This window comes from Penaeus monodon, chromosome 30 (assembly GCF_015228065.2).
Source record: "Penaeus monodon isolate SGIC_2016 chromosome 30, NSTDA_Pmon_1, whole genome shotgun sequence".
NCBI classification, from domain to species: Eukaryota; Metazoa; Arthropoda; class Malacostraca; order Decapoda; family Penaeidae; genus Penaeus; species Penaeus monodon.
Window position 1 is genome coordinate 18,972,484 of NC_051415.1, and position 298 is coordinate 18,972,781.

Below are 298 nucleotides of genomic sequence, written 5' to 3' on the forward strand. Positions count from 1 at the left end.
AATGCAAACAGTAAATCCTATCTTTCTCTGATCTTTTTTTAAGTTGTTTCCCTTTTTCTCGTTGTTCTCCTTTTCCTCTTTCTCCTTTAATGTAGGCTTCGACAATATTGTGATCATATAAAAGTCGTAAAAAACTCGGTCGGCTGCTGAAAAGTCAGAAATTTTTGTGAGTGAAAAATTTGGAAACAAATATCTAAAACTGCTCACTTCAAGATTATGTTAAACTGAAAAAGAGGACGGGGAGATAACAACAGCAAAATGGAAATTTCTTTTCAAATGCGAAGAAACGAAGTCGAAA

At 33.6% G+C, this 298-nt stretch overlaps 1 protein-coding gene across 1 annotated transcript in view; it reads right to left on the reverse strand.

Annotated features, from left to right (window-relative positions):
• LOC119592371 (QRFP-like peptide receptor) overlaps positions 1-298 on the reverse strand; it is a 93,269-nt gene that overhangs the window by 21,126 nt on the left and 71,845 nt on the right. The window lies entirely within an intron of this gene.